Source organism: Petaurus breviceps, unplaced genomic scaffold (assembly GCF_028583685.1).
Source record: "Petaurus breviceps papuanus isolate PSGF00001 unplaced genomic scaffold, PetGlider_PUasm1.0 90865, whole genome shotgun sequence".
Taxonomy (NCBI): domain Eukaryota; kingdom Metazoa; phylum Chordata; class Mammalia; order Diprotodontia; family Petauridae; genus Petaurus; species Petaurus breviceps.
Window position 1 is genome coordinate 5,218,087 of NW_027187367.1, and position 25,821 is coordinate 5,243,907.

Below are 25,821 nucleotides of genomic sequence, written 5' to 3' on the forward strand. Positions count from 1 at the left end.
TCCATCCATCCATCCATCCATCCATCCATCCATCCATCCATCCATCCGTCCATCCATCCTTTCACAAATTGTGTCTGATATATGTGTACCACAATCTTCCTCCTCACTGGGCCTATTGTATAAGGGGACTGTGGACACAAGATGAAATGTTATAGTCTCTGCCATCATGGAGCTTATAACTCCCAGTAGGGGAGATGTTATGTATATGAATGACTCTAATATAAATTTGACTCTGTTGAATTCAAAGGCAAAATCCAAAGAAAGTCTGCTACTTTGCTCCACAATTTTCCCAACCCATATTTTTTCGTAGGCATTACATCTCTCACGGATCTCTTAGGCCAGCATTCATAAATTCTCTGAATTAATTCCAAATGCTGGCATGTATTGATCTGGAAATCTGGGACAGAGGGAAAGCAAAGAGCAGCAAGTTTCCTGAACATGTTGAAACGGAAGTAGCTGAGGCAGGGAAAAGTTGTTGGCTTGTGCAGGAGATCAGAGTTCATCAGAGTGGAGAACTTTTGGGGAATTATGTAAAAAACAAATGAATAGGGGTGGCCAGGTGGCTCAGCGAGTAAGAGCACCGGCCCCAGTGTTGGGATGACCTGGGATTGAATCCTGGCTCAGATACTTAGCACCACACCCAGAAACACCTGGCCGTGTAACCCTGAGCAAGTTACTTAACCCCGATTGCTTAAAAAAAAAAAAGAAAATGAAAAACAAATGAATAGAAGCAAATATTTCCTCCTCTTCCACTTACAGTTTAGAAATTCATTCAGGTTGGTGTTGACAAATCATTATAATTAGACCTAGTTGACCTTTGTGTATCTTAAAAAAAAGAGACATTCTAATACTTTGCTTGAATGTTGACATTCCTGCTCATAGGAATTTCACTCTGAATGGTTAAACATAAAGCTCTGGGAGTTTTGGAAAGAAAGAAAAAGAATAAAGACATGGAGAAGAGAGACAATGGATACTGTGATTAGAACACCATGCATGCCCCATTCCTGCTAGTATGAGATGGGCAGTTCTTTCTTGTATGTGTTAGGTGCAAGGTAGTTTCTTTCCAGTCATGATAAGCTAGAACAACAGTGCTGCATGGATTATGGATTGGCTAACAGGTCCCATAATTGTCTCAGATGTGCATAGTAATCAGCCTTCCCAAAACTTGTTGGCAGTATCCAAGTCATTCCCATGAATAATTTGCCTTGCTTCACTTTCTGTGATTTGGAAGCTGTATGAGGAACTAAGAGCAATCAGACTCTAACCTGGAGGGAGTGAAGGAGACATGGACTCCAGCCAGCATGTGTGTGTGTGTGTGTGTGTGTGTTCCTAGGAATGGAGATATAATGGCATAGAGGAGATGATTTTAGAGTTGAAATAAAAGTGATGGGTATTTGTTTGTTTGCTATACCATGTGTCCCAAAAGTCTTAGTGCATTTTAAAAGCTATTAAAGATTTAAAATACACTAACACTTTTGCGACTTTATATTATATTGAATGATGATTATAATCTTTTACATTACCGTACTTTTCCTAATCTAATATTTATGTACAAGTGCATGAATGCATGTGTATGTGTGTACTAGAGAAAGAGACAGATAAGGCGGGTTACGAATATGATGTGACACTTTGTTTTTGGTTACTATTTGAGGTTTAAATTATTTGTTAACAACAGTTATATCTAAGAGATAGGTGTTTCTAGTGGGACAAGTGGCTGAAATAATGTAGGCCATGTTGGATCTAATCTTGAATAGATTCAGGAATAATGGGAAAGGGAGATTTCCTATATATCCCTGAAGAACCTATTGCATTATTTAAAAAAAACCCAGTGAACTTGCCATTTTCTAAAATTTCATCAATAACCCAGAAATACATGTGTTGATAATGGGGGAAGGAAAAGAGACTGAGAAATATAAACCTTAGGAAATGGCAGTGCATGTAGCCCACCTTATTTCCCCTTCTCTCAAAGACCAAAGGATGAGATGATAAACAGATAAAAAACTTACCCCTCTCTCCAGCTAAAAGAAATAAACAGAAAGAGTCATATCAGTGAGATGATTTAGCACAAAGACAGAACACACCTTCCATTCTTTCCAGCTTAGCACTTCTCAATGATCCAAACTGTCCACTTTGCTCGATATGAAATTGGGTGGGGGATTAAGCATCCTTGCAGACCCTGGTTCTGCAGTTCATGTTTAGGAAGATCTGTTAATATTGTTGTGAGCATGTAAGAAAACTGCCTCTTCCCTGTCCTTTCAGCTTCTGTCCACAAAAGATGTAGACTCTTAGGAAACTGGAACAATTTTTCTCTTAAGAACCTTTAATACTTCTATTTTCCTTCTTATTTTTATTTCTTATTCTTTCCTTTCTCTTCCCCTCTTCTTACTTTCTCCTGCTCCTCCTCCATCTAGATTGGAGATTCATTCTGGCTGATATTAATAAGCTCTCACAACCAGGGTTGGAAAACTTTTTCCCCTCTCTGAATTCCTTTCTGTAACCAGTGAGGCTTCTACTTTCTGAAAATCCATCAATAACCCAAGGGGTACTGGGATTTGGGGAAAATATGAAGATGGAGAAACATGAACTTCAGATATGGGAATATGGTAGGAAATGGAATCAAGCAGGGGAGGGCAAGCTCTCCCCAGACCCTAAAGAAGATTATAGCCACCAGAATGGAAAAATAAGAGACTTATCAAGGTTCAGCTAAAAAAAGTTAGACTCTTTAATGAAGTTTCTCTGGCTCAAGAAAAATTTATTTTTCAGAAATACTTCTAGGGGCATTTTCATAAATAGATCATAAGATTGTTGATTTAGAACTGGAAAGGACCAGAGAATTATCAAGTACATCTTTCACTGTACAGGTGAAGAAACAGAGACAGAGATGATGAGTGCCTCAACTAAGGTGGGATCTGAAGCTAGGACTTCCTGATCCCAACTCCACTGTCCCATCACTCACCGTACCAAACTACCACCTCTAGTCCTCAGGTTGCACTGTCAGCCTCAGTGTCTGTAATGTGAAGGACCTGTTAGAACCTTAATAAGGAGGGAATGGGTCTTTGGCCAAATTTCAGGTAGAAAACCTTTAGTAGCCCCTTAGAGTTTTTATGGATTTGGGAACTCACTGTATTTTCTTCTTAACCACTTCTCAGGCCTGGAATCTTCCATGGGATTGAAGGAATCTTATAGAGTTTAAAATGCCTACATTTCCCTTTCCCATCCTTTATTTCCTTTTTCTCTGCCATCTGCCTCCACATCTCCTTTATTTTTCTCCTACTCATTCTGTCTTTTATCTTGGAAGGTGCTTCCGTTTGAAACTGATTTTTTTTTTATCAGACCTGTGATTTCACACTTAAAGGAATCCTGGGTGATGAAACTGACTCTGTGGATGTTCACTGACACTTATATGTTCAAAGTCTTAGGAATTTGCCTGTGCCACTAAGCAGTTACCTGACTTGCCCAAGGTTACATAGCCAGTATGGAATTTGAACCTAGGCCTTCCTGATTTTGAGATCATTTTTTTATCTACTATGCCTTGCTGCCTCTCCTTGATATTGATAAGCTAGAAAATAATATTATTATCAAAGTGTTTCCCTTTGTTTTTTTCTTCTTAATTACATATATACTTTTTTTTTGCTTTTTGGAGGGCAATTGGGGTTAAGTGACTTGCCCAAAGTTACACGGCTAGTAATTGTGTCAAGTGTCTGAGGTCGGATTTGAACTCCGGTTCTCCTGACTCCAGGGCCAGTGCTCTATTCACTGCTCCACCTAGGCACCCCCTTCTTCATTTTATTTAATGGGATTTATGCTGTGTAAAAATTCCTCATAACCTAGGATGGATAATGAGGAAGCAAGTCAGGATGAGAAGCATGAGCCTTGAGTCTCATAAGTAGGAATAGGAAGAGCCAGCACAAGAATATTTCCAAGAGACACCAAAAGAGGTCAAAGGACAACAGAGAGGAGAAACACACAAGGAACTTACTTAGGCTAGTTGAAGATGTTGCTAAAAAAGAAATAGAAACATAAAAATCAGTGTGGTTCATCTGACATAAGGAAAGCACCAACACTCTATCGAGAGAAAAACATCAGAACATTCCAGTGTGTACCAGACCCTCCGTGTAAACTTCAGTGAGATATGGACGATGGAGGTGGGAGAGAGGGAGATGTTCAGAAAAGTGGTATAGAGTTTACTATATCTTCTTCTCCTTCTTTGGAACAATCCTACCAAACATTATGGGGAAAAATACAATCTCTAATAGAAAATAACAGCAATGAAAATAATCCTTAAAAAATCAAAGAAACAGGGGCGGTTAGGTGGCACAGTGAATGGAGCACCAACCCTGGAGTCAGGAGGACCTGAATTCAAATTTGACCTCAGACACTTACCACTTACTAGCCTTGTGACCTTGGGCAAGTCACTTAACCCCAATTGCCCCTCCAAAAAGTAAAAAAAAAAATCAAAGAAACTTTGGGAAATAGAAAACACACTCAGGAGTTAAGACAAAAGGGCAATATTGTATAGTGAAAAGAGAAGGGACTTGGTGTCTGCAAGACCTGGATTTGAGTCTTTGCCTTGTCACTTATTCAATTCAATAAGGATTTGTTGAACACTTTCTGTGTGCCAGGCACAGTGATGGGTGCTGGGGATACAAAGACCAAAAAACCCAACAACCCCCCCCCCCCAAATACCCAAACCAAAGACCAAACCCCGAAATAAGACTGTTCATGCCCTCAAGGTACTGCTGGGCATATATAACACATGCTCAGATAAGTAAATGTAATATGTATACAAAATAAATATGAGTAATTTTGGGCATGGGAACATTAATAACTAGGGGAATCAAGAGAGGCCTCTTGTAGGAGATGACACGTGAGCTGAGCCCAGCCCTACTTTGAGACCGGTCTGACTGATTGGAGATGATCATTATTCTGATTTTTGATATTAGAGCTTCATAAATAAAGAGACATCCTGGGACTTAGGATGGAAACAAATATGACCTTCAGCCACTGAACATTGAGAAAGTAAAATTTCTGGGACAGGGAAAAACCCCAAAGACACTATAATATCAGAGTTACACACACATACACACACACACCTTACCTGGAATGCAAAATGAGGTTGTAGATTGTGCTATTAAAATAAAAACAAAGAAATCAGGGTGAACTTTCTGGTACAAGAGAATGGCCTTTTCTATTGTTACTTTGTCCAAGGGGGAACCTCAGAGATGGGCACCTCAAAGAGTACCGAATCCTCTGTGACACAGAATCAGGGAATTTGAGATTTGGAAGAGACCTCAGAAACTATTTGGCCCAACACATAGAAAGTATAATTATAATGATTATGTAATTTATTTGTATATTTATTATGTAATTATATTTTATTATATATTTATTTACATATTATAACTGATAACACCAGCCTCTGCTTGAAGACCTCCAAGGAGGGGGAATGCACTTTTTTGAGGCAGTCCATTCCACTTTTGTTTTCTTTCTTCAAATGCTTTATTAACTTCTGATTTACATCATTCATTTCTGTCAGATTTTGAATTACAAATTTTCTCCCCTTTTCCCCCTACCCACACCTCCAAAATAACAATCCCACAGGATATCCCCTCCTCCAATCTGCTCTCTCCCATATTTTCTCCCATACCCCTTTCGACTTTTCCAGTAGGGCATGGTGGATCTCTATGCCCCAGTGCCTGTATATCTTATTTCCCAATTACATGCAAAATAGTATTGATAATAGTATATATATATATGTATATATATATACACATATATACACACACACACATATATATATATACATATTTGAATATTTGATTTTAAAACTTTGAATTCCAGATTCATTCCTTTCCTCCCTTGTCACCCACCCTTACTGGGAAGATAAGCAGTTCAGTATAGGATGTACATGTGTGGCTCATGCAAAACAATAACATAGTAATATATTGTAAAAGACTGACTATATTTCCCTCCCTCCTATCCCACCTCCCACTTGTTCTATTCCCTACTTTGATCCCATCCCTTTTCAAAAGTGGGTGCTTCCAACTTCCCTCCCCCCTAGCCTGCCCTCCCTTCCATCATCCCCCCTCTTATCCCCTTTCCCCCCTACTCTCCTGTAGGGTGAGGTACTCTATTTAGTGTGTATTTCATTCCCTCCTCAAGCCAAATTCAATGGGAATAAGGTTGACCCATTCCCTTTTGCCTTCCTATTCTTCCCCTCCATTGTAATCATTTCCCCTTGCCTCTTCTGTATGAGATAGTTTACCCCATTCTGTCTCTCCCCATCTCCTCTCATTATATTCCTCTCTCACCTCTTAATTTCACCTTTTAAGTATCATCCCTTCCTGTTAAATTGGTCCTGTGCCCTCTATTTATGTATACCTGTAAACATATATACAAACATTCACATATGTATTCATATGCCCATATACTCTCCTATATAGACATATATATATATGTGTATATATATATATATATATATATATATATATATATTTCTATTCCCTTCAACTACTGAGAAAAGTTTCATAAGTTACCATTATTGTTTTTCCATGTAGGAATGTTAATAGTTCAACTTTGATAAGTTCCTTATGATTCCTTTTCCCTGTTTACCTTCTCATGCTTCTCTTGCTTCTTGTATCTGAATGTCAAATTTTCTGTTCAACTCTGTTTTTTCAGCAAGAATGCTTGAAAGTCCTCTATTCCACTGAATGACCATATTTTCCCCTGAAACATGATACTCAGTTTTGCTGGGTGGGTGATTCTTGGTTTTAATCCCAGCTCCTTTGCCCTCCAGAATATCACATTCCAAGCCCTTCGATCCCTCAGTGTAGAAGCTGCCAGATTGTGGGTTATCCTGATTGTGTTTCCACAATATTCAAATTATTTCTTCCTGGCTGCTTGTAATATTCTCTCCTTGATCTGAGAATTCCAGAACCTGGTTATAATATTCCTAGGAGTTTTCTTTTGGGGATCTTTTTCAGGAGGTGATTGGTGGATTCTTTCAACCTCTATTTTGCCCTCTGATTCTAAAACATCAGGGCAGTTTTCTTTGAGAACTTCCTGGAGGATGATTTCTAGGTTCTTACTTTGATCATGGCTTTCAGGTAGTCCAATAATTTTTAAATGATCTCTCCTGGATCTATTTTCCAGGTCAGTGGTTTTTCCCATGAGATATTTCACATTGCCTTCTATTCTTTCATTTGTTTGGATCTGTTCAACAGCATCTTGATTTCTCATAAAGCCATTAGCTTCCATTTGTTCCAATCTAATTCTGAAGCCATGATTCTCCTCATTGAGCTTTTGAGATTCTTTTTCCATCTGGCAAATTTGACTTTTTAAGGCATTCTTCTCCTCATTGCCTTTTTGAGCCTCTTTTGCCATTTGAGTCAGTCTGTTTTTCAAAGTGTTATTTTCCTCAGTCAGGCTGTTGACTCTCATTTCATAATTTTCTTGCATTGTTCTCATTTCTCTTCCCCAATTTTTCCTCCACTTCTCTTATCTGCTTCTTAAGGTCCTCTATGGCCTGTAACCAGCCTGTATTTTCCTTTGAAGCTTTTGGTGCAGGAGTTCTGACTTCACTGTCTTCCTCCTATTCCATGCTTTACTCCTTTTTGTCCCCCAAATAGGAGTGTAATCTTGGAATCTTCTGTCTGCTTTGTTTCCTTTGCCTGGTCATGTCGCCCCTCAGTCACTTGATCCCTGGGCTTTTTGCCACAGTGGGACTCTGCCACCAGAGAGGGGAGCTTTCGTCCCAAACGCTGGGGTTTTCTCAGTTGCTGGAGGTATTAGATGGGTACCCTCTCTGAGGTCTCCACACGTTCTGACAAGCTGGACACACACCCCAGGACCTCCACCCTAGGCTGTAATCCAGATCCAAGCAGGTTAAATTAAAGCAAGAGCGATTACCCCTCAGACTGGTGCTTGGTCCCCCTACACACTGCAGGCCAGGAGCTGAAGCTGCCTTGTGGCGCTGGCTGGCTGTGCCAGCGTCTCAGTGGCTTCTCGCCCCAGGGGCAAAAGCCACGCACTCCCACTTACTGGTCGCAAAGTCCAGACTGCACTGACCTCTCACTTTGTCCTTTGCATCTGTGTGTTGATAAATCTGGAAACAGCCACAGGTGCTGCTGATCTGGAGTCCTTCGGGCCGGCGGCTCAGACTCACCCTGGGGCTAAAGCCTAGGTGTGGGACGCTGGCCGATTCCTGCCGGCCTGCTGGGCTGTCCTCAGCAGGAGGTTGGCTTCTCTGTGTCATTTTGTGGGTTCTGCAGCTCCAAAGCTTGTTTAGAGTGCCCTTTTTACATGGATTGGGGAAGGTGGAAGCAGGAGCAGTGGGGAGGTCCTGCTTCTACTCTGCCATCTTGGCTCCGTTCCCTCCCCCCCATTCCACTTTTGGACATCTCTAATTGTTAAATCTTTTCCTGACGGTGAATCTAAATCTAAAGTTGCCTCTTTGCAACTTCTGCCCAATGCTTCTCCTTAAAATACTTAAAGACTATGATGTCCCCTGTTAGTCTTCTTGTCTCTTGACTAAACATTGATCTTCATAGGAAATGGACCCAAGGCCCTTCATCATGCTGGTTGTCCTCCATCTCTGGATACTCTCCAGCTCATGAGTGTCCTTCTTAGATTGTAAAGCCCAGAACTGATCACAGGGCTCTGCTTCTGGTGAGGAAGCTTTCTTCCTTGAAGTTCATTCATCTGGCTCTCCATCACTTCTTTGCTCCTACTCATGCAGTCTAACTCCTCATCAGACAATATCTTGGTAAGATCCTGACTACCCCTTAAGCAGGATCATGAACTGGCACATTGCCTGATCCTTCAGCTCCTTCATATGGGTTACATTTCCGCTATGTCTTCTTCAGACACCAATGTTTCTTCCTAGAACTGTTCCCTTCCTGACGATCCTGACAGTGAACTCAGTCTCATGTTGTCATTTGTTTCTGTCATAGCTATTTTGAGTTGGGGTCATGCTCCATTTAGCTAATCTCTCAGCTGAGACATGTACACTAGTTGTAAGTTTCCACATTTTCTCCATCTTCTTACACTTCAAAGCACAGAAGGCAATCTCTCCCAAATCAAGATATGTTGTGAAGATTGTAGCGTTATTCTTCTCATCATTGCTTGTATGCACTAGGAATGCCATATCTGACTCCACTGAACTTTCCTTTCAGGTCACAGGGTTCCTTTCATTTTACATATTATTTGATCAAAATGCTGTGGGTCTCCTTGAGGGTAGTAACATATGGTTCTAGATTTCTTGAGTTCTGACAAAGTCAAAGTCAAAGTAGATTTCTCTGAAAATCTTTTTCTTTGTCAGAGTAGAACCTGGTGAGGACATATACATGGAAATATTTGTCCCACAATACCTTAGCAACTATAAAAGCTTTCTAATTAGATGGTTGTGCATATTTTTGCACATTTGGGTAAAACGGGGTATGTCATTACTAGAATGTGGCTTTGACTTTCCTATTACCTTCCAGAGACAAAAATTATGAATAAGCAAACTCCAAAGGCTTGCTAGTACGTGTACTTTCCAAGCAAAAAGCATGAATTGGTAGAACTCCTTTGAATATAAGCCTGACACTTCTTATAGATATCTGTTGCCATTTTGGGTCAATAGAGTTCGTTTCATACTAGTTCAGATGTTTTCTCTTGACCCAAATATCTAAAGCCATGATGTGGCACTTTCATGGCCAGAGAGCAAAATACTTTGAGCAGCAAACAGCTGCTTCCTGGAACCATGTGTGAGAACAATTGTAGAATTGTATAGCACTTCATTGCATAACTCCCAATATTTGCCTTTGTCTCAACAATAAAGCATCTTCTAGGGAGTCTCTGATGTCATGTTCTCACTTTTTAGCTTGTTTCATTTCTCACAGTGTTTCATCATGCAATTCTTCACCCTTGCCAGTTATCTAAGATAACTGAAGCAAAGGGATTAGTTCAATGACAATGTTCGTGGATATGAATGGCACACTGTCCAGTGAAAGTCCAAGACTATCAGCTGTACTTTGATGTGACAAACATCAATTCTTGCATGTCACAGTTTCAGTATCACATAGCCTATGGGATAGGACATCTCAATATGCATTTTGTCTTCTCTAAAATGTGCTATACAATGAACTCATTGTTGGCTAACTCCACTATCCATCTCTGACAGCTAGTGTCCAGCTTCATTCTGATCAAAACACAAGTTAATGGATAGTTGCCAGTCTATACTTGAAATTGAACTTCATAAATACATTTTCAGAGCTTTTCTGCTAAAGCCCACTCTTATGTATGGGATGACAAGCCTCACTCAGTAAATTCTCTATTAGAAAATGCAATGGATTAAGGGTTGTTATTACTCTGTTGGTACAAGACTACTCCTAAGCCTTCCAGGCTAGCACCAAGGTATAACTTATATGGGTCTGCATAAACAAGCACTACTCTATGCACAAGGTAGTTGACCAAGTCCTTTGAAGCCTGTTCATATTTTTCCATTATAATGATCTCTAAATGGAGTTGAAGGGGTTGGGTCAGCTTGACTTGTCTTGTTCTGCTTTGGTTCCTCACAACCCACTGGCAAGATCGTTATAATAGTGATGGTGGTAGAATTCTTTACAAATTTTTGAAAGTAGCTACTTATTACTAGGAGAGTCCTTAGTTGGCAAAGATTTTTTGGACATGGCTAACTGGCATGTCCCCTTTCCTTGGATTACTGCTCACCACTACCATGACCTCTGATCTCATAATACTTTGTCTTTCTGGGAAGATTGCTTTTGCCCACTGTTCTATGTTTTAGAAGGCTTTCCTTTAGCTTCTGATTTCTGATCTAGGTAATTATAGGTGATCTCCTATTGCACATATGTGAGAAGATTCCTTAGAGTCCTATTGCAGACCTCTCTCTTTCAATATGCTTTTTTTCCTCCCAAATAATTTAATTGCTTCTAGTAGTTTATTAAAAATAATGTGTGGTATCACCCTTTCAAGTCCAGTCAGCCACCTTTGTAGCAGTGGCCACCTGGCAGATAGTTTACTGCTGATGTGGGATAGCTTTACAGTGCCTGCTTCTGGTTTTGCTGCTTTCCTTTCTACTAGCTCTTGAAGCAGGAGGTTTGCACACTGAATGAACTCTGAGCAGGACTGTCTTAAGGGACTGGACACAAGCTCATTGCAGAGTTTCTGTTCTGCCAAACAGCTTCTCTAGATTCTGCAAGCCTTCTCATCTTGTCACAACATGGTGTTCTGGTTTCAGGCTACATACAAGATCAGATGTTTGAAATTTTCCATTAGCCTCTGTCATTTCTCTACTTTACTCACCCACCATTGCTGTTGGTTGTTGTCCTTTGTGCTTAAAGAGGACCAAAATGACATCACTATGTTGGGGTCAACGTATTGTGTGTCTGTGATTGATCAGACCAATATGAGCTCAGAAGGGTCTACCGTAGGTTGGACACAAATAGTCCATGTGAACATTTGGTGCAGAGATGTCTCTAAATTTGTGTATCTCATGTTTCTTTTGGGCTACTGTAGTTCTGTTTTGCTCCAAGAACACGGTGCTGCCTTTGATATGGGCACACCACAATGGGCAGCCCTGTGCCAGTATTTCCCATGTCTCACAATTGATTCCAAATTTCTTCAGAGAGACCTTGAAAGTGTCCTTATATTGCTTCTTCTGACCTCTGTGTGAGCATTTGCCTTGTGTGAATTCTCCATAAAATAGTCTTTTGGGCAAATGCACATTTGGTATTTGAACAAAGTGGCCAGCCTACTGGAATTGCACTCTCTGTGGTAGAGTTTACATGCTTGGCATTTCAGCTTGAGAAAGGACCTCAGTGTCTGGTACCTTATCTTGCTAGGTGATCTTCAGAATCTTTTAAAGACAATTTAAGTGAAAGCAATTCAGTGTCCTGGCATGGCACTGGTATACTGTCCAGGTTTCACAGGCATGCAACAGTAAGGACTGTACAATGGCTCTGTAGACCTTCAGTTTGGTAGGCAGCCTAATCCCTCCTCTTTCCTTTACTTTCCGTCAGAGCCTCCAAACACTGAGCTAGCTCTGGCAACGCATGTATCAGCTTCATCATGTATGAGTACACTGCCCAGGTGTATACTCCAGGAGGAGAGTATACTGCCCAGGTAAGTGAGCTTATCCACAGTATTCAGAATTCCTCCATTTTCTATGATTGATGGTTTCATGTTTGGATGGTGTGGTGCTGGCTGGTGGAGAACCTCTGTTTTCTTGGTATTAATTCTCAGGCCAAAATTAGCACAAGCAGCAGAAAATTGAGCCATCTTAGCCGCAGAAGCTACATTGAGTGCACAATCACCTGTAAACAAAGAGTTGTGCTATCAACTCTCCTTCCAATTTAGTCTTGGTTTGTAGCCTTTTCAAGTTAAATAATTTGCCTTCAGTGATGTCGCTGAGCTTGATGCTGTTTTCATCCTTGTTGAAGGCATCTTTGACAACAACCCTAAAAACATTATGCTAAAAAGCATGGGAGGAAGCACACAGTCTTGCTTCACTCCATTGATAAATGAGAAAGTGTGAGAGCATCATCCATTATCCAGAACCCGTGAGAGTATGCCATCATGAAACTTGTATACAATACGGCCACTTCTGTACTATTTTAGTGTCAAATGGTTCCTTTTCATATGGCCTCAGCATCTCTCCTGAGAAAGTGTGTAACTTACAAAAGTGATGTTCTCATATTGGCTCATATCCAGTGTGTTCTCCTTCTCCAGATACTGATTTTCTCTCATACATGGGTCTCACAGCATCCTCAGATAATTCTTTACTGAATATGTGTAACTCTCTATCTCTCTGTATGTATATATGTATTGGGGAAGAATCCAGTGTTGAATTTACAGATTTTTTGACAGATATTTTTTTCAAACATTTCTTCATATGCTACTCAACTAACATGTATCACAGAGTGCCATGTTTGCCTCCTTGTGATGTTGAATAAATATTTCTCATTCCTCTAAGTATTCAAGAAGACATGAAGGGCATCTTTAATGACTTTTCCCCTAGTGCTTGGGGGCACCTCTAATATCAAAACTTCTTCATGGAGACTTGATTCTAAAGGCTTGCAGCAGTGTTCCCAAAGTCTACTTGTTTTACCCCAAATCATGGCATTTGTAGCAATACAACAGATTTTAACACTTAAGCACAAAAGCAAATGAAGTAATAAGCAAAATGGTTCAGTTACAGAACAAAATTAGAGGCATAATTAAATCCAGCAGTTATATTCAGAATGGGATTCCCAGTAAGAACAATAAACAAAGAAAAATTCTTGCAAAAAAAATTTATAGGTAAATATGTAGGCTTCTCTAAACTTATAAAAAACCCATGTTTCGATGACAAACAAACAGATAAATAAACTCGCATAAAGTCCAATCAGGTGAACAGCTTGGGGATTCTTTGACTAACGGCTGCCCCTAGACCACGGTAAAGAGAAAGTGCTATCAAATACTTATTCTCACCTATAATGCGCCCCACCTAACCACACAGGGGGTAACTTTAAACTATAGTTCTCTCCCTTTGTAATTGATATTGAGTTGTCTTTGAAATCTAGATTTATTATGTGTGGGTTACCCAATCAAATCTCACTGCTTTAATCGTCTTCCTACTGGCTTCTCCCTCTCATTATATCACTGGCTAAAATTTGCCATAAAAATATTCATCAGAATTATCAGAAATAAATAAAGTCAATGATACCAATGAATTAGTCCACTGCAAACAAGATCCCCAAGCTGGGAGATCTTCCTTCAGTCAGACAGCAACCCTGTGCCGTAAGCAAACCCTTCCTCAAACTTGCTCAATTCTCTCTACCCCATTCCTCCCTGCTGTTCCTGTGGGGAAGATTCTTTTCCTGGCCTCTCCTTTGGATAGTGGCAAAAAAAAAACAAAACTCCAGTGTTCCAATATGTTGAGAGTGATTCAGGAACTCATGGGACTTTCTACTCCTCTCTCATTTACATCTCCCATTCAGGTTGTCCTTGATTTTGGACCTTTATCCATGCCAATGTTCAAACTCATTCATTTATTATGGGTATCTGTTGTTTCATATCAACAAATGTTATGGAGAGGAATTTTCCATTATGGGGCACAAATATTCTGGACCTCACAGTCTTGCCCAGGACCTTGGGGAAGAAAAAATACCCAGGCTGCCCTAGTTTGTCATGCCCTCAATCCTTCAAGCCCTCTTAAATCTACTTTGGTTTTTTCTATCATGGCCTGGCTGGAAGTTTTGTGGAATAGGCAGGGACATAATACTAGCATAACACTAATTTCTATACTTCCTTGATGCCACTTTCCCCTTACTATTTTTATACTTTTCCACTCCTTACTATTATATTTCAATTCCTTTCTTTATTCTTTTGAGACCCAACAACTTTTTATTGAAAAGTTACAATAACCTTTTGCAATCAACAGATGTCACTGTGGCACTATTAGGTAGGATTAATAGTCTGGGAAATTTTTTTTTTTAAATCTCTGTAAATACTATCAATACCTTTAAGCAGGATGTGTGTATATGGATGTGTGTGCATGTGCACGTGTGCAATGATCAGTGACAGCTGGTGAAACCTTTGAAGCTTTTCTCAGACTCTTTAAATATACAAAAATTGATTTATAAAGAAAATTATATTAATATACATTATATTAAAATTATATTAAAATACAGTTATCAAAATACATATTTTTAAAACATTTCCTAGGCCTCACATTAAGAACTACTCCTTTGGGGTAAAGCTGCCAGGTATTGGAAAAGATGGGTACCATTTCTGGCCTAGGAAGGGGAATGGGTATTAGGAACAATGAGGGGCATAATTTTAGTCTAAATGAAATCAACTATAGTAGCTGTTACAGATGAAAATGGGACCTAGTCCTGGAAGGTAGGAAATCCCATAAATGATTTAGATCAGGGCACCTGGGCAATAGAAAAGCAAGAGGCTGAGGCTAAAATCCTTTTACCCAGAAATGAACATGGCCACTGTCAGGAAAGTATGCCAAATTCTCTAGGGCATTGTTTCCCAGCCTAAATGGAATTATGGTTAAAAAAAACCCCGAACCCAAAACATCTGATTTTTCTACTTTAGACCATGGTACAGCCAGCAGCTTCCTCTCTGTGATCTGCAGACCAGCAAGGCCTGGTGGAAAAGCACCTGTAGAAAATGAGGGTGGGAGGAACTCAGTGCAAGGAGAAGAGTCAGTTTTCAAGCTTCCAATTGGCTTGTTTGGAACTGGTAGTTGGGAAACACTAGATGTCTAGAAGTAATGAAAATGATAAGATACTTACAGATGGATCTCTCACACTGAGCTAAAATAAAAAAGACAAACAAAGATGCACATTAAGTGAGTTGTAGGAGACAGGATGAACACAGTTATTTCTGGGGGTGTTGGAGGGGATCCTTTGAAGAAACATGTAAACTCTAGTGCATTGAGAAACAGAATGTGTGCTTTTCTTTGGGGGGAAGGGAATATTTGGTCCTCACCTCTCTCCCTCCACCCAGATAACAAGTAATGAATAACGGTTGATGAAGGGCAAAGTATTGCCCTGTTGTCCTTTTATTAAATGCAAAGATTTCCCTCTGGTAGAATTAGAAGATGACTATTGTCTGGATGTCGATTGGCCATGCTTCAAACTCTATCTGCTAATGCCCTGCTCCCCTAAATTTGCATTGTATTTATTTTGTATCCACTTAAATATGTGAATTGTTCTCCCTTGATAGCATAGACAGGGAAGGAGAGAGAGAGAATAAGAATCTGTGCAGTGCCTACCACTGTGCTGGGTACTTTACAAATATTAACCTTACAATAACCTTGCAAAGTATGTACAGTTATTATCCCCATTTTTACAGTTGAGGAAACTGAAGCAAACACAAGTTAAGTGACTTTTCCTGGGATTGAACAGAGTCCAAGGCTGGATTTGAATTCAGGTTTTCCTACTGGGCCCACCTAGCTGCCAAGACAGGGGCTGTTTCAATTTTGTCTTTGTATCTTTACTGCTCTCATAGTTCCTGGTACTTAGTAGGCACTTATAAAATACTTATTAAGAAAGGTTAATTGTAAGTCCAAGATTCCTTCTATGGATGTGTAGAAATTTGGCTTTTCTGAAGGAGAGTACATAATCCTTTCTTATGAGTTGATAAATGGATTGATGAATATTTTAATAGACCCACACTAATCTCGCAAGACATGTTGCAAGGGAGACAATATTTTATTTTGTCCTCTGGTGCACAAAAACCTCCATTAGTCACTTATCAATTCCAAGTCTATTTACCTTTCCTATCCTGGCAATTCAGAAGACACTCCCCTGAAAAAGAGAGATAAGATTCCATTATTTTAACTTACTCTACATAATGTGTAGAAATGAAGTCTCCATATATCTATACTAGTGAGCTTTATTTAAGATATACAAAGAGGAAAAGAACTCATTCAGATAGTCCTTAATATTTACAAAGCCTTTTACACATATCTCATTTAAATTTTCCAGCAACCCTCTGAGGTAGGAGTTCAGGTATGATTATCCCTATTTTACCAATGGAAAAATCATCTTGAAAGAAATGACTCTTTTCTTCAACTTCATCTTCTCATTGGAGCTCACTCATTTCTCAGCTCCTGAAGTACTGTTGTTCTCTTCCTACTGTTCCAACCAATATTCCTCTCTGTTCTCCCCCCTCCAGATTATAGGGTGCTCTTCAAAATGTGATCCTTAGTTCTGTGGTCATTTTCCCTTAGAGAGCTTATCTATTCTCTTGGCTTTGATGCTGAATCACAATTATTCCATTCTTGACCTTTCCCTGCAACACCTCAAACTCAACCTGACTGAAAGTGAATTCATATTTCCTTCAAGTCAGTTTCACCTCCTAAGTCCCTACTTCCATGTAACCTTCCTTTTCATAGGCATGGGATTAATTTTTTTACTCATATTTCACTATTATTCATCACATTCATTCAGTCACTGAATTCTATTATTTGGAGACATCTCCTGTTTCCTCTTTTCCATTTTTCCTGTTATCACCTTAGCTTAAGTCTTATTGACCTCTAACCTGGGTTTTTGCAGTTATCTCCTGATTAGACTCTGCTCTCTCGCTGCTTCAAACCATCCTTCACACCACTGCCAAATCATCTCCCAACTCCCCGTTTCATCATGTCACTCTTGTACTCCAAAAACAGAATGTGTTGCTTGCCTCAGTGACTAGTGATATCTTCTGGCTGAGGCTGAACGAACTGCCATGAGATACACTCCTGTTATGTATGTTGTGAGAAGCAGCACTCACCGAGTCTCTGATATGTCCTTACCATTGAACTAGGCAGGGTGGATGGAGGGGTGCAAAAGGAGAGAGACGGTCCCGATTCAGGGACACAAACAATTCATGAATGTGACAAGGTATTAGAGCATTTATCAAGCAGTGTCCAGATGTACGTAGAAGTAAAGAAACATAATATCCAGGTATAATACTTATTCACTGTGTGACTTAGTGCTAGGGAACAAAGCATGCTTATCTGTATAGGAGCAGCATTAGACAGGGAAATTCTAAGCAACTGAATCACCTGGACCTATGTGATAATGTGTATGATACAAGATAAAAAAGACAGCAAAATATAAGGTTTCAGACTTCATGTGGTAATGTTTCCACCTTATAAAGGATATTCCCTTTTTAGATTTGGAGTTAATTCATTTGAACCTTAAAAATTGCACCCTCATAGCCTGTAAAGGAAGTATTTACTCTTGTTTTGGAAAAAATAGATTTTTCTTATTAACTTTTTTTTTAATACTGCCTACATTTCTCCCTGAAACCTTCTCCCCTCCTTCTGAAGAGTGTTCCTTTATAAGAAAGAAGAAACAAGAGAATTTCTTTTTTAGAAAAAGCAAGAAATACAGAAAGAAACCCCACTTGTAGGAAATGTTCCAAATCCATGGACTTGACCCCACCTTTGCAATAATGAGGGTTGTACTTTGTCAAAAGCTTTTTCTGTGCTTACTGAGATAACCATGTAACTGTTGATGTTTTTGTTTTTAACATGATTAATTATGTTGTTTCCCTAAAGTTGAACTATCTTTGAATCTGTGATAAAAATCCAAGGTCTTGCCCAAAATTCCCCTTCCCCTCCCCTTCCCTGCCCTTTCCTCCTCTCTTCTGTCATAATGAATTATTTTTTTGGGGGGATAAATTCTATTCTGTTTATTAGGATTGTATTTAAGACTTTTGAATCAGTATTAGTTTAATTATATTGGTCTGTATCAAAGAAAGCTTTCTTTGCTTTATCTGTCTGAATTCCTGGTATTAAGAATATATTTGTCTCATAAAAGGAATTTAGTAGATTGTTGTCTTTCTCAAGTAAAAAATAATTTTGTAGTATAGATATTAGTTGGTTTAAAAAATATAGAATTTTCCCACAAATTCATCAAGATCAGTACTTTTCCCCTCTTTGATAGGTCCTTTATAGTTAGTACTTTTCTGAGACTGGATTATTGGTGTTTTGCTATCTTATTCCAAAAGTAATCCTTTATTTATTTTCTTAGTTTTGTTGATGTATGTAAATTCTAATAATTACATTTCTTCTTATTTTGTTGCATTTTTACTTTGTTCACTTCCCATTTTATTTTACTGATTTTCTTCACCTCTTTTAAATCAAAGTAACTAAAAGTTTATCAATCTTGTCAGTTTTTTTTTTTCAAAGAACCAATTTTTAGTTTTATTTGTAAGTTCCTGTAATGCGAATGTAAATTTTAAAGATCTTCCCTGCCCCTAGGCTAATGTGCACCTGAAGCCTGGGGTGGGGGAGGCTTGTTTTTCAGTAGATACTTCTTGATTGGCCAGTGAGTCAATAAGGTTGTTACATTCTCTGAGCCAGGAGAAGGCTATATAAGCCCTGATGTGTAGCTTTGTTTTGGGACTCACTTTGAGAAGTGTTCTGTGATTTGATCTGAATTCTGGGAAGCCGTTGTTGAGAGTCCCCCGGCTTTGAAAAACCCAGAATGTGGAAACCCAGATGTTGACTGGGTATGGATGTAACGGTTGGACAGTTTGGAAATCTGTCTACTTGATGTTTCTGTCTTGATAATTATGCCTGTATACTTTGAGGTTCAGGGTGCTGACCTTTTCTCCTGAACAAGGTAAACGATATATGTCTGACTGATTAAAGTAAGCTTGTTAACCCATTTTGAGTTGCTTCCCTTTAACAAAGCAGATCCAAGAACCTGTATTGGCGGCAAACCCTGAGGACGCCCGGGGTGCTTGCTGCTACAGTTCCATACTCTTTTGGTTTCCAACTGATATATTTCTCCTATGATGTTTCTTTTTTTCTTTTTAAATTTTGTTTTCTATATTAAAAAAGATTTAATGCATTATGCCCTCTTTTTTTTGTTAATATATGCTTTTCTGGATATAAATTTCCTCTTAGGACAGTTTTATAGCAGCATCCCAGATATTTTGATATATTGTCTCATTGTTTTGCTTTTAAAATGTTTTTATTCTGAACTTTACAAAAGACAAAAAAAGTCACCTTTATAAATGTTGTAGAACAGAAAAAGTAGATTGTATATGTATATGAAACTGCAGATATTTATTATGTACACCTTACTTTTTAGATATGTAGTGAGTACAATCTGTAGCTTTCAAACTGTCCTACTTGTCTTTATTCTTTCTGACCTTCCTTCTTTTAAATTTCATTTATTTATTTATTGCTTTTTGGAGGGGGGAAGGTAGGGCAATTGGGGTTAAGTGACTTGCCCAAGTTCACAAGGCTAGGTTTTGGTGTGTTAAGTGTCTGAGGCTGGATTTGAACTCAGGTCCTCCTCACTCCAGGGCCAGTACTCTATTCCCTGCGCCATCTAGCCTCCCCCTTCTTTTAATTTTTTTTCATTTTTCAAATGCTTTATTAACTTCTGATTTACATCATTCATTTCTGCCAGATTTTGTTACAAATTTTCCCCCCGTTTTCCCCTATCCACCACCCCAAAATAGCAGTCCCACAGGATATCCCCTCCTCCAATCTGCTCTCTCCCATATTTTGTCCCATACCCCTTTTGACTTTTCCATTAGGGCATGGTGGATCTCTATGCCCCAGTGCCTGTATATCTTATTTCCCAATTACATGTAAAATAGTATTAATAATAGTATATATATATATATATATTTTCCTCAGGCTGTTGACTCTCATTTTGTAATTTTCTTGCATTGTTCTCATTTCTCTTCCCAATTTTTCCTCCACTTCTCTTATCTGCTTCTTAAGGTCCTCTATGGCCTGTAACCAGCTTATATTTTCCTTTGAAGCTTTTGGTGCAGGAGTTCTGACTTCACTATCTTCCTCCTGTTCCATGCTTTGCTCCTTTTTTGGGGACTATCTAATGTTGAAATCTTCTGTCTGCTTTGTTTCCTTTGCCTGGTCATGTTGCCACTCAATTACTTTACTTTTGGGCTTTTTGCCACAGTAGGACTCTGCTACCAGACAGGGGAGCTTTGTACCAAATGCTGGGGTTTTCTCAGCTGCCGGAGGTATTAATTGGGTGCCCTTGCTGAAGCCTCCACATGCTCTGGCAAGCTGGACACACGCCCCAGGACCTCTGCCCTGGACCGCAATCCAGATCCAAGCAGATTAAAGCAAGAGCGATTACCTCTCAGACTGGTCGCTTGGTCCTGCTACAGTCTATAGGCCAGGAGATGAAGCTGCTATGTGGCAGGGACTGTGCTGAGGCCCTCAGCAGCTTCTTGCCCCCGGGGGCAAAAGCCGACACACTCCCAACTACTGGGTCCCAAAGTCCACACTGCACTGACCTCTCACTTTGTCCTTAGCATCTGCGTGTGTTGATAATTCTGTATTGCCACAGCTGCTGGTAATCTGGAGTCCCACCAACTGGTGGCTGGTCAGGCCTGTCCTGGGGTTAAAACCTCGGCATGGAGCTGGGGTCAGCTCCCAGAGCACTGGGCTGGCCAATTCCTGCCGGCCTGCTGGGCTGTCCTCAGTGGGAGGTTAGCTTCTCTGTGTCATTTTGTGGGTTCTTTAGCTCCTAAGTTTGTTCAGAGTCCCCTTTTACATGAATTCGGGAAGGTGGAAGCCGGAGCTGAGGGGAAGACCTGCTTCTACTCTGCCATCTTGACTCTGTCCCCTTCTGTTAAATTTTAAATACATGTTTCCACAATCCTCTTTTTTTCCTTTCTTTTCCTCCCTATCCTTATCCCTATTCACCATTCCCCTCCCCTACTCTCATTGGAATATGAAAAATAAAAAGAAAAACAAGCCCTCTGCATTAAATATGCATAGTTAAGCAAAACCAATTGCCATGTTGTCTGTGTCCAAAAATGTGTGTATTCTGCATTTTGATTTCACCACTTCTCTGTTGAAAAGTAAGTAGGATATGTCATAATCAGTATTCTAGAATCACAGGTGGTTATTACATTTATCAGAGTTCTCCAGATGTTTTCCTTTATAATGTTGTTAATCAGTTCATCACCAAACATTGATTAAGTGCTTCCTATGTGCTAGATACTGTAATAAGCATTGAAGATACAGACAAAAGCAAAAACATGGTCCCTTCAAGCAGCCCCAGTTCTTATGGATGAGACACATAAACAACTCTATGTACATTCAAGACACATACAATGTTAAATGGGAGGTAACCTCAAAGGGAAGGTACTGGCAGTGTTGGGGTGAGGGAGGGAAGTGGACAATGACTAGAAAATGCCTTTTTCAGAAGATGAGATTTTATCTGAATCATGAAGCATACTAGGGAATGAAGAGTCAGTAGTGAAGTGGGAGTGCATTAATATTTCTGTATGTTATTCTCTTGGTTCGGTTCACTTCACTCTGCATCAGAGTTCAGAGAGATAATACTTGATTTTCCTGAAACTGTCCATTTTGTCATTTCTTATGGTCCATTAATATCTTTCATATTCATATAAAATTTATTTTCTGGGTTCCTTCTCTATCAGGTTAGTTCTTTCTACCCTGCTATTTATTTTGATTAATAATCTTTGATGCAACCCTATTCCCACAGGCTCCACTCCTCTGCTTCTTCCTTCCCTTCTGTTTTTCATTCTTTTCAATAGTTTTGGAGTTTTATTTAGTTCATTGATTTCTTTTTCTTTCCTTGTTTCTTGGATGATTCCTATAAGTATTAGTTGGGGAATGTAAGACAGAAGGAGTACATCATCATGAAAAAGCTATCTAGAAGAGAATTTTTGATTAAATTTTGAAGAAGGAAACATGAAAGTTAAAGGTTATCCTAAACTTTGAACCAGGTAACCAGGTATAAAAGATAAATTGGGAAAGGATGGTATTTTGTAAGGGAAGGAGGTGGGAATGGTATGTTTAGTTTCTATTATGACAGAATTCATATGTTGGCAAGAGATTCCAACGGATGCATCTTATGCACATATTGTAGGGATAGGACTAAATGTTAAACAACAGCTCAGCTGACCCTTCGCTTTCTCTTGGATAGAGATACTTACGTTGTTCTGCACTGCAAGGTCCAAACACTAGGAAAGAAAAAAGGAAAATGTTTTTTGTCAGTCACTTGCTTGTGGTATCTAATGCCCTGAGCCATCTCAATTCTATAGAGTGTTTTCTTTGCTACAAGGGTACCTACTTTCCATCCCTTCTTGTCCCCTGCATTTCCTCTCTCCCATCTCCTAACCCCAAATCTGTTCCCACCCACTCCATTTCAGTGAGTGAAAAAGGGTCTTGAGAGTTAATAGCAGGATGGAGATACAGGTGACTAGGAGTAGGTAGGCAAATACCAAATCATAGATCAGGAAATTAATACCAATGACAATTGGTTTGGGTTGGTTCCATGGCCCCTTCTTTACAGAATTATGCAAACACAGAATGTCAGAACTGGAAAGGATTGTAGAGATCAACCTCCTCATTTGCTGGAGGTGAAAACCAAGGTCCAGAGAGGTGAACATGATTAATAAGTAGTGGATCAAAGAATCTAAGGTCTTTTGTCTCTGAGCATTGTATTCTTTACCCAATACCATGATGGTTAATGCTTCTCATTAGACTCTATCTCTAGACTCTTCCCTCACTTTTTTTTTTTTAAAGGAATTGGGGTTAAGTAACTTGCTCAAGGTAACACAGCCAGTTATTTTGTGTGGGTGCCAAGTATCTGAGGCCAGAACTGATCCTAGGTCTCCTGATGCCAGGGCCGGCACTCTTACTCACTATGCCACCTGGCTGCCCCTCTTTCCTCACTTTTAATAATATCTGCAATAGCCTCTCTCCATACAAGTCTGAGCTGCAGTCTGGACCTATGACTATTGCCATAATGTAATGCCAAGCAAAGGCAACTTCCCAAGGTTCAAAATACCAGCATAGGTGCTCTCCATTTTATTCAGTGACAAATTAAGAATAGAGAGAATCAACATATAGCATAATTCAAAATATAGCATTTACCAAGTGTGATTTAATCAAGTACTACCCCACCCCTGGACATTACATTCATTTAATCAATCACAAAGTCCCTCTTCTAAATTCCCCATGAAGAAACTGAGGAAACTTCCTCTACCACTGAAGATTAATCAATCATTCTTCCAATTCTGTCTTAGAGAGTTGCCTGGGGATTCTGAGAGGATAAGTGATTTGCCCAGGGTCACATAGTCAGGACATGTCAGAGACTGGCCTTGAATCCAAGTCTTTCTGACTCTGAGACTGGTTTTCTATCCATTTATGTCATGGTCTCTCACTAAATCACTAATATAAAGGTTTTCCTCTTCCTCCTTCTATCTATTATTCAAAGGATTTCCTTCTGATTTAATTTCTTCTTAATGGCATTATTTATTGACTTTGTGTTGATTTTTTGTCAGCCTCAGTTGTGGTAATATTTCTTTCTGGATTGCCATAATTAGTCATGGTGAGCTATGAGGTGAAGTGAGAACAGAGGAGTCAAGAATTCAAGAAATCTCAGTCAGGCCTCTGCACTAGTACCAATGTCCAGAGCATAGAGACCAGTTACAAACTATATAAGTATGTATATATAGTCATAAGAAATGGCACATTGAAAATCTTTGCATTCCTCCCTCCCTTCCCCTCTCAATTTTTATGAAGATTGTCATCCTATCATGACTCACAATTTTTCCTGTGTCGTATATATTTCAGAATTAGAGCTGTCACTGTGGCGAATGCCAGAATGATGAAGATCAAAGCCAGAAGAATAGCTGAAAGAGAAATTCACCTGAATTTACCTTATGACTAAACCATCAGACATATGTCATTTCTGTTGGCTTCCAGAATCCTTATGTAGGGTCTGTAGTATAAGGACCATTAAAGAAAGTTCTAACAGACATATGATCCCTGCACCCAAGAGGCTTTAGTCAGTAGGGGAGAGAAAACAGTGATCCAAATCATTATAACATTAGCCACTATGTGATAAGTGGGATGAGAGAGGTATAAACATAGGGCATGTTTTCTTCTGGAAAATCAATGAAGTCTTCATAGGGAAGAGAGAATTTGAGTTGGGTCTTGAAGACTGGGTAGGGTTCCAACTCATTGAGACAACAGAATTATTGTTTTCAGTGGAGGGTAAATCATGATTCAATATGGAGAGGCAGAAAAACATGGAAGGAGCAGGACATGTAGCCCACTTTGTCTGGAGTATAGATATGTGTCAAGAGGCAGTTGGGTGTCATAGTGGGTAGCTCACTGGACTTGGAATCAGGAGGAACTTAGTTTGAATCCTGAATCAGTTGGTGATTAAGAAGGAAAGCATGATTAACAGTGTCAAATATTACAGGAATTACAAAGATGAAAAAATGGAGGGAAGACTACTGGTGACTTCTAAGATAGCATTTTCTGTAAAGTGATGGGTTTAGAAATAAGAAATAAGAGCTTAAGTAGTGATTGAATAGTGAGCAAATGGAGATGGTGACCATAGACTATGTTTTAAAAAGTTTAGTAGTAATGGGGGGGGGGGGGGAGAGAAAGAGAGAGAGAGAGAGAGAGAGAGAGAGAGAGAGAGAGAGGGAGAGAAAAATCTTGAGAAAAAGAAAGAGAGAGAGAGAGAGAGAGAGAGAGAGAGAGAAAGCAGAGAGAGAGAAAGCAGAGAGACAAGACAGAGAGACAGAGACAAACAGAGATAAAGACAGAGACATAGACAAGTAGAGGGAGGTGGTGGCTTTGCTCTCAGGGGAAGTAGAATTTAGGGATTCTCTTTAAAGAATAAAGGAATCTAAGCATATTTGTAGGGAAGAAAGAAATGTGATTGATGATATGGAAACCATAGGGGTTATTTGGAAGAGGCAGTAAGAGGTAAGTAAGAAAAAAGGCACAAATGAAGGCGTTATATCAGGGGATGGGGAAACTATGTTCTCGAGGCCATATGTGGTGGCCCTTTAGGTCCTCAAGTACAGCCCTTTGACTTCACAGAACAAATCCCTTTAATAAAAGGATTTGTTCTACAAAACTTGGACTCAGTCAAAAGGCCAGACCCAAAGACCTAGAAGGTCACATGTGGCCTCGAGGTTGCAGGTTCTTTACTTCTAGGTTAGACGATTAGAGACAACGTTTCTCTCTGAGAGCAGATGAAAAAAAGAAGATGAACAAAAAGCAATTTATGATGTGGAGGATAGGAGATGAGAAGTTTCATAAAGGATATTGACTTTCTCCAGCAAAGATTAACACTGTGAGTGGGAAAAAGCAGCTGATGAGAGATACTCAAAGTGGGGAATGAATCAGATTCATTGGGGGACAAGATAGAAGAAATAGGTAAAAATGAAAGGAAATGTCATAAGAGAAAAGAAAGCAAGGGAAGATGAAGGTTTGAGTTGTTCAGAGAAGACTATGTCCTAGAAAGGAAATTTGTCCCTACCCAGTAAATTTATGTTCCAGTC

The 25,821-nt window shown here is 39.5% G+C and overlaps 1 protein-coding gene across 30 annotated transcripts in view; it reads left to right on the forward strand.

Annotated features, from left to right (window-relative positions):
• Nucleotides 1-25,821, forward strand: part of BTNL2 (butyrophilin like 2) — a 99,943-nt gene that overhangs the window by 29,087 nt on the left and 45,035 nt on the right. The window contains exon 2 of one of the 30 annotated variants that reach the window (XM_069073354.1): nt 12,021-12,123. The exons of the other annotated variants lie outside the window; for them this stretch is intronic. The gene's annotated coding sequence lies outside the window, so the exon portion shown is untranslated. The remainder of the gene's footprint in view (nt 1-12,020; nt 12,124-25,821) is intronic. 30 annotated transcript variants of the gene reach the window in all.